Genomic DNA, 8428 nt, shown 5'->3' with positions numbered 1-8428 from the left:
TTATAACCGGTTTATCCTTGTGGTAGATTGGATGGATTAGTTGTGTACATCGGCATCAATACAATTCTTTGTGATTAAAAGTATTGATTGAAAAATCTTAACAATTACCTTTGGTGATTGAACATAAGATAGATCTAAGAACCTGACGAACGAGGTTATGTTAAGATAAACAGAAGAGCCTTTGTGCGCCTCACATCACTTGGTTGAATAGAGTTGATACCAAACAGATTTTTTGTTCCTTTACTGTTTGGAATACGGGCCAAAGGAATTGTTCCAAGTACGTGACTTATTCATAAGTTGGACGCGTGGGAATACAGATGGAACTATGTGAACTATAGGTTTAGTTACTTGGTCTCAACTATACGAAGTTAGGTTTAATTTTGTGTAGCGGCTTAATCCCGAGAGTATTCAATTCTGTACAAGGTCCCGGGGTTTTTCTGCATTTGTGGTTTCCTCGTTAACAAAATCTTGTTGTGTCATTTACTTATATTTCCACATTAAAATTATTTTATTATAATTAAAGTAAATTACACAAACGTTAATTCCTATTTACTTGATAAGCAATCCTATTGTGTTTGGTTAAGTACGGACCTTTTTATCAAGTAAACATACTTCTTTGTTGTATTGTCTCGATCTCGTATCCATAGACGATCACACGAAGTGTGAACCGATTAGTTGCATTGTCTCGACTCAGTCCATACACAATCACTTTCGGAGAAAGGAATTATAGGTAGGAAAAGTTTTAGCTTGAGGTATATTTGGGTACCCTCGCCTTTTCAGAACTCTTAACTGTAGAGAGTTTTCACTTGGAGTTGACGCAAAAATATAATAGGATACACCATGTCTTACCAGTGGCGCATCTAGAATATCTATACAGGGATAGCAAACAAAATAATACATAACAAAAAGATCTAGCCAAAAAATAATTCTAGACAAGTCATTTTCAATTAATTGTTCAGTAAGTATTATTAACCTTAATTGTTTAATTTTGTTATTTCAGTTAAGTTGTTGGTATTATTAAACTATATGTTTTCATTTTTCAATTAACTGCTTGGTAATTATTATTAATCACAATTATGTTGAATAATTGTAGACGCTAATGATTCGAAAAGTCTGGATGTTTTGTGTGAGTCTAAACTTTTAAGTCCTTGATATAATCCCAAGAAGAGTGGGCAGAGACGAGAATCCTAAACTACTACTAGAGGCGTGAAATAATGGAAGAATTCAATAACATACCAATGCTATCTTAGTTTACTTTTTTTTTATCAAAGAGTATTTTCTTTTTTCTTTACATTAAGATTAGAAAAAAAGTACAAGGTCCTAAAAAGTGAACCGTACAGTTTTGACAACCCCATGAACAACATTACTTTTTAACTATTTGAAAATTCAAATGGCCATCACACATAATACATCAAGTCTTCAACACCATCTTTTATCTCTGGTAATATGCAAGGCCATCCGCCATGTAATACCTTGCACGAGAAGCCCCGAAATTTGCATAAAGCACAGGAGGAACTACAGAAACATCCTTGGTACACCTGGCATAAGTATAGAAAAGATGGTTGGTTAGCCCTTGCAATCCATCAGCGGAAAACTTGTTATAATGGTAGAGCACATAATAACGTATGGGTCTACTAGTGCCCCTGATTCCTTTGGCTACAGAGATAAAGCTCAAAATCTGTGGGGTAGCAAATTGTTGAATCAACAACAGTACTAGGTGAAACATTGTCACTCTTATCAGTTGAATTATCTGGAAAAAACCGAGTATGGTGTCACTTTTGTACAACAATATATGTCACTAGCGGTAGATATATTTCCTCAAGTGAAGCACAAGCCTTGTGAATGTCGGCTATCTCATGAAGCAAGATTTGTGCATATTCTTCCTCCCCGACACCATTTATGTAGAATATTATCTGTCCTGGCAGCCGCCTAGTCAATCTTCTGAAAGCTTTCAGGTGATCAACAATCATTCCTCCATAGATATCTTATTATACTTATTACTTGCATTAACATCATGTATTAAAAACACATGAATATAAATAAATCAAAGATATTATAAGTTCCAATGGGTTGCACTAAATATATAATGTATGAAGTTGTTTTTCTATACAATGTATGAAGTTGTTTTTCACTTATCCAAGTATATCATTGGTTTATCATGTCTTACAAGTTAATTCAAATATTTATTTATTTTTGGTAGAAAGAGAAGAATGTATAAAAGCTTCATGAAGCAGCAAAAAGAAAACAAGTCTACATCAAGTGAAATAATGTATCCAATTGTGGATGGAGCTTGAAAATACAGTGTGTCAAAATGCCATTGGGCTAACATGATATTTAGCTTCAATATATACTAGGATAATCATCAAGTCTATAACAGTAACTCTTGTCATGAATACGAGCATTTTGTTTCTTACAGAGAACCTACACCACATCTACATGTATGAGGCTCCAAAGTACTCTCTTAGTGGTAAACATTTTTTTCCCAACATTTAGCAATATCATAAAAACTCAAATTAAAATATTAAAAAAAAATCATCATCTGAAATCGTAGAAAACTCATACGAATATGACAGAATAGATATAGACAAAGAATTAATAGATGTTAAAATCATACCCAGAGTTAATGATTCTTTTATAAAAAGCTCAGAAAAGTTGAAAGAGATGTGGAGATGAGTTGAGAGTGATGAAGGGGACAAACAAGAGAAATGAATTGAAAGAGATGGAGATGTGAGTTGGAGAGATGAAGGAGATCAGTTGAGAAGGAGACCTAGGGTTTGGTTCTTTAATTTCCCATCTCTACGCCCGATGGAAGAAAATGAAGAAAAAGAAAAGACAATGTTTGATATGAAACATTGAGGGTATATTTGTCAATATGCGTGAGACAGTGATTCGATCCCACGAGTCATGGAATTTCCAAACATGACTGTATTCAGTCCGGTTCAGCGGTTTGGTCTGAGTCAGAGGTCGCGCGAGGGTCTACAAAAAGAAAATAAAAAAAAACAGTCTAATATTAATTTGACTGGGGTCGATCAGGAGCCGAGTCGGATACAGATCGCAAGTCAAGTGCAAATAAAGAGTCTGTTAGTTACAAAATCAAAAAGAAAAATAATATATATAATTGAACATAAAGATCGTCAAGAAAAGTTTAGCAGTACCTTAATCTAATACAACCATCTTACACTACCATTGTGGGGCGAAATTCAATGTCAGTAATAAGGGAAATTATATTATCTTGGTTTTTCTTCTCTTCTCTTCTTTCATGTGTTGTCTACACTGATTCCATTGTGAACGGTGAGTCAAAAAGATCTAGATCATCTAAGTATTGTTATTGTGAACAGTGAATACACATGATATACTATTTGCACTTTTTAAGTTTTATCGCCTCCTTTTATCCTCCTAATTTCCATTTATTATTTTGATCGATCAATACTTTATTGTAATTCTTTTTCATTCACTCTATTTATTTTTGTTTTGTAGTTCTGTTATAGTCCCAGATTAAATTTTGATTCCCCAAATCTGTGTTTTACAGGTAAACGATGATGAAGAGTTAAAGGGTCAATAACTCAATATCTTTTGCTCGACAACATGAGAATATATCGTTGCTTCAGGATATTTTTGTGTTATTGTTAGAGCATGGCTCGGTTGAATCCACTAAGCGTTGGTATGTCAAGTTTGGTTGTCATATTTTAGTGAATCAAAACTCATGTTAAGAGTCGTTTGATTATATACTAGAGTCAACTTCGTATAGGTTAGCTTGAAAGTATTAGGATATGAGACATTCACTACACCAAATTTGGGGATTAGCAACAGTAGATGGCATTTGCAAAGTGGGGTCGCAACAGTGCCGCTCTGTTATGAAAGTAGATGGCGAGTTTTCGGTCGCAACAGTTTCGAACTGTTGCGAATTTTTTTTGCAAAAATAAATAAATAGTGGTTTTGGTCAAAACCAGATTTTGACCAGGTCAAAGCCGGTCAACTTTTTGTGAATTATTTACTATTTTTATTTTCACAATTTATAAGTACAAAGGTGGAGATTTAAAGAAACAACAATATGCAAGCTAAGACCTTCTATACATTTAAGAAAATGAATTTCAAGTAGCCAGTAGTACAAATTTAAAACATGCCGACATCCCAAAACTAGACTTTACATCAGACCATAGCTTGTATATTTACACAACAAAATATGGTAATACATAAGTCGAAAGCTGAAAATAAACTACCCAGCTAAAAATAATCTACACCAGATTATCCTCATGATGTACATATCAAAATAACAAAATACTAACACTGGAAGCTTTTGTAGCTCTTGACCGGCTTACTGCTGGAAGCCCCTCTCGTACTCTACGGGAGGAAAACAAGGAAAAAGGGTGAGCATTGCCCAGTATGAGTTACAAGAAACCTAGAAATAAAATGGAACAATTGATGAGCAACGTTGGTGTTTAACGAAACATAAAATACTATCCAACCCAGATTTTTTGAAGCTTGCTTAAGTTTCTTGTTCCAATCAAGACAAAGCACAGAATCTGCGTGACTATCCTTTTTGAACAAAAGAAGTGAGACAAAGATCAATATAGCAGATAATAATGGATGAAGAAGGGGAGTGACTGGAGTCCAATACTTTGTCTGCTTAAGCAAAACAGTAAGAAAAAAAGACACCAAAAGTGAGATATGAACATTGTGAAGGATCCAATAGCTGACTTTATAGGGCAATTAAGTGAAATCTGTGATGCCCCTTCAATTATCTCAGAATCTGAGAAATTTAAAAGTAATGGGTTATGCCTATTATTTATATGAAACTAACTAGAACAGTACAACATCGCATCCTTAATTTGCATACCTAAGTCGTGTGTAGAAGAAAGAGAGCACGAATAATGTTGAAGATTCAGAAGACCAACAGATGACACCTCACTCGTAAAAGCAATGACTATGGCATAATTACCTGTACAAAATTTTACGGTTACAGATCTGTGTGAAAAACAACTTTATATCGGACTACATATTTCAAAGAGAGATAGACCATTAAAGTGCCCACATCCTGTAGGAGGTTCGATCCAAATTTAACCTTTGTAGTCACAATTGTGTCATAAACCCCCTTGTGTGTTTATGTTTTAGCCTATGTTTGCTAAAGGCCACCTGTTTTATTCTTCTAGGGCACCCCTGCTAGTGGGGTTATTTTTTCAGTTGTTGAGTAGTGTCTCCCGCACGTGCCTCCCTTGTGTGCATTGTGTATGGTTGATAAAGCCTGTAATTGACTCATTCAGAGTCATGAAGAATTTGTTAATATAAATCTGCTTTTCTCCCTCAAATTCTCTTCTCTCCCAAGTCTAATCTATATCCTTAGAGATTCCGAGTTGTTTCTCTACTAATTTGTAGTGTAGATCACTACAATTGGTATCAGAGCACTCGATCCCGAGTGTTCCTGTGTAATTATGGTAACCCAAAAGGAATTTGACGCCCTCAAAAAAAGGGTTAATGAATTATCTAAAGATCAGAGTGAAGGTTTTAAAGAATTGAGTAAGAAGATGGATGAATCTCAGCAATCAATATCTCCTACGCTACTAGCAAGTCTGGGGAGTTTGTTTGAGACTCAGATGGCTTCATTAGAGGCTAAAATCCTAAATCAATACAGATCTGGTGAAGGATTGCTAGACACCTCATTCAATCGAACAACCCAAACTGGTGGAAAAGGTCTTGAAGCTGAAGGTAACAGACATATACTCATTAATCCTGTTTCATATTCTCATAAACCAAAGATAGAGTTTCCTAGATTGATGGGAATAACCCTAGGTCTTGGATTAGAAAATGCAATAAATTCTTTCATTTACATGTTATGGATAAGGAGCAGAAGGTGACGATGGCTTCCCTATATCTAGATGGTAGAGCTGATGTATGGTACCAGGATTACCAAGTGAATAAGGAATTGATATTAGGAAAAGTTTTGCACTGATGTGAATTTTAGATTTCAGGAGCTTGGTCATGATGACATAGTGGGAGAATTCAATAAATTGTTTCAAGAGGGTACTGTACTTGAGTATCAAGAACTATTTGAGGAACTTAAAGCCCTCATGTTAGCTAAGAACCCATATTTAACTGAGTCATATTTCACATCTAGCTTCATCAGTGGGTTAAAGGAGGAGATTAGAATGACAGTTCAAATGCACTCTCCATCCTCTCTGAATCAGGCAATCTATTTGGCTAGGATGCAGGAAGCCTTGCTTGAAAAAACAGTTAAGAAGGCTAAGTTTGTTTCCAAAATTCCTCCACTCATAATTGGGTGGAAGCAGTTCTAGAAGCTTTGTCACTATCCCTAAATCAAATTCACCTTCTCCAAGAGGGAGTTTGAGCCCACAATTTCCCCCCATTAAGAAGTTAACATATGCTGAGATGAGGGCAAGAAGGGAGAAATGACTCTTCTATAATTGTGATGAAGTATTCCAGAAGGGCCACAAATGTATTAAACAACAACTTTACATGCTGGTGGGAGAATAAGAAGAGGCATCTAGCTCTGAAGGAGATTCACCAGAAAGTGCTCTACTGATCCAAGAACTGGAAGAAGAGGTAGAAATATCTTTACATGCTCTCTCTGGTAATGTGTCTCATAATACTATCAAAATTCAAGGGTTCACTAGGAATAAGAGAAGATTTACCATTCTGATTGATAGTGGGAGTACCCACAGTTTCTTAGACCCTGAAGTGGCAAGACTGAGTGGAACCTTGGTTGAGCCCACAACTTCTCTCCCAGTTGTTTTGGCTGATGGTAATAAGGTACTTAGTGATTCTATATGCCCACAGTTCTCTTGGAGTATGCAGGGCCATCAATTTACTTCAGATGTAAGACTCTTATCCTTGGGTGGTTGTGATATGGTTCTAGGAGTAGACTGGATGAGAAATGTCATCCCCATTCAGTTTGATTTTACTAAACTAACTATCCCATTCATGAAAGATGGAAGCAATATTGAGTTGAAGGGCAGTGGTGAGGAAGTAAGGATTTCTGCTATGACTGCTAAAGCATGCCATAAGTTCATCAAGAAGAGCACTCATGGGGTTATGGGACAGTTGTTCTGCATCACAACTGAGGAGATATAGCCACAAACACCTGAATTTCTTAAATCTCTACTCTCAACTTATTCTAGCATATTTCAAGAACCTACTTCTTTACCCCCTCAAAGGTGCCATGACCACCACATACCCTTACACCCTAATGCCACACCTCCAAATCAGAGACCCTATAGGATACCATATGTCCAAAAGGAAGTTGTTGAGAATTTGGTGCTAGAAATGCTGAAGTCTGGAGTGATTAAACCTAGACACATGCCCTTCTCTTCACCTATATTATTAGTCAAAAAGAAGGATGGCAGCTGGAGAGTTTGTGTAAACTACAGGAAGGTGAATGAGTTAATTATTAAGGACAAATACCCCCTTTTTCTTCCCTGAATTATCTCTATACGCGTCTGGAGCTGTAAATGGTGAGTAAATTTTCTTTGTTTATCTCAAACACACTTCAGAATATAGCCAAGCCCCATCCAAACACGAGCAGCACACTTCCAACTCATCAAAACCCCGTGAAATATTTTCCATGCACGCGTCTGCTCTGATTTCATCTGATGGATTTTCCAGCCAAATTTGATCGCATCCAACACCCATATCCTTCCTGTCTAGCCCATCAGAACATACCCAATTAGTTTCAGCCATTGAATCGGCCTGAAACTCCTTCAAAAATCGATTGGAAAATATGCCAGTAAATAACCAAATTTTCCCGCCAATTTTGGAATTTGAATTTGGGAAGAAAACTGGCCTCCCCCTAATCCAAATCTGGTGTCCCTTTAGCAATTGGGGCTGAAATAGTAATTTTTTGGTGGAAATAGTAATTTTTCTTGGTTCTTCCGGGACATTTCTGTGACGTTTCCAGTGCATTTCTGGGGTTCCTATAATACTTTATCTTGGGGGTGTAAAACACCACTTTTTGAGCCCATTTCGCCGCAAGGGCTTATTTCTATAAAAACATCTACAAAAACACAAAATCACACAATAAGTACTTAATCGAGTCTAACAATACAGAATATTGAGAACAAAATAGACACATAAATGCGTCTATCAAATACCCCCAAACTTATTATTTGCTAGTCCTCGAGCAAAACTAAAAAATAAAACCGAGTTAATCTCGGGTGGGTTTAACAGAGGTGTACCCACAAAAACCATGACTTCTAATTGGTCACAAGTATCCAAAGAGCTATGAGGACATACATATTCTCAACCTATCTCCAAGTAACTAGAATGCCAGAGAAATTAAAGGTGTCAGCTCTAAAGCTGACTGAAGAAAAGGGGAGACACATCCGCACGACTGCTAGATAAAGAGATATCCGCTACACAGCTAGATAAACATTGTAAGATGCGTCCGCTGCTTTACAGCTGGATAAGATTAGGAGAG

General features: G+C 36.4%; 1 pseudogene; it reads right to left on the bottom strand.

Moving 5' to 3' along the window:
* Positions 1-1432: 1432 nt before the first annotated feature.
* On the bottom strand, positions 1433-5257 carry LOC113359577 (annotated as a pseudogene).
* Between the last annotated feature and the right edge of the window lie 3171 nt (positions 5258-8428).

Source organism: Papaver somniferum, chromosome 3, assembly GCF_003573695.1.
Source record: "Papaver somniferum cultivar HN1 chromosome 3, ASM357369v1, whole genome shotgun sequence".
Taxonomy (NCBI): domain Eukaryota; kingdom Viridiplantae; phylum Streptophyta; class Magnoliopsida; order Ranunculales; family Papaveraceae; genus Papaver; species Papaver somniferum.
The sequence above is the reverse complement of the archived record's forward strand: the minus strand, read 5'-3'. Positions and strand labels throughout refer to the sequence as shown.